The sequence below is a fragment of the Myotis brandtii genome, unplaced genomic scaffold (genome assembly GCF_000412655.1).
Source record: "Myotis brandtii unplaced genomic scaffold, ASM41265v1 scaffold1956, whole genome shotgun sequence".
NCBI lineage: Eukaryota > Metazoa > Chordata > Mammalia > Chiroptera > Vespertilionidae > Myotis > Myotis brandtii.
The window spans coordinates 274,860-275,486 of record NW_005357294.1 but is presented as its reverse complement, the minus strand read 5'-3'; the positions used below and the strand labels follow the sequence as shown (position 1 = coordinate 275,486).

The 627-nt window shown below is 66.7% G+C and overlaps 1 protein-coding gene across 1 annotated transcript in view; it reads left to right on the top strand.

Moving 5' to 3' along the window:
* The window catches only part of LOC102259690 (plectin), a 34,198-nt gene that overhangs the window by 31,787 nt on the left and 1,784 nt on the right, over nucleotides 1–627 (top strand). The window lies entirely within an intron of this gene.

Sequence of the window (627 nt, the reverse complement as noted above, 5' to 3'; positions counted from 1 at the left end):
CGCCCGCCTGCCCCCCCTCCCGCTCTGCATGTGGCCGGGCTCCCTGCCAGGCGCTGAGTCTTACTTTCTGTAACGTTTCAAGGTGTCTTCCTCCAAGCGGTGCCTCAAGTTTAACCAAAAAGACCAGGCGAACGTGAATGTGCGTGCCGTCCAGGCAGCCCTGTGTCTTGGGGGACAGGGCTGGTCTACCCCACTGACCACCTCCCCCCGATCCTTCTTCTCTACCTGCCACTCACCACAGCCAGGTGCCTTGCAGGGTCCAGGGCCCCCAGCCCAGCCCTCCTGTCTCCCCAGGGAGGTCCCCCCACCCTGTAGGCCGGCCCCGCTCAACGACCAACCAGCCACCAGTCCTGGCTGCTCGGGGCAGGGGGCACCCGTCCCTGGCAGAGCCCCTGGGGCTGGCCTTTTCTCATCTGGTCCAGGACTGACCTGCTGGCTCAGTGGGCCTTGGGGGGAGGGAGCGGGTCCTGTGTCAGCCGTCTCTTCCAGTCTGTCCAGAGCAGCCCCTTCCCCACGGGAAGATGAGGGTCCAGCTGCCTGGGCTCTGCCCCCAGCCCCAGCCCCCAGCCCCCGACCCTCTCCTGAGACCCCAGGCCTCTGGCTTCTGCCTTCAGCCTCTGCTCCTAG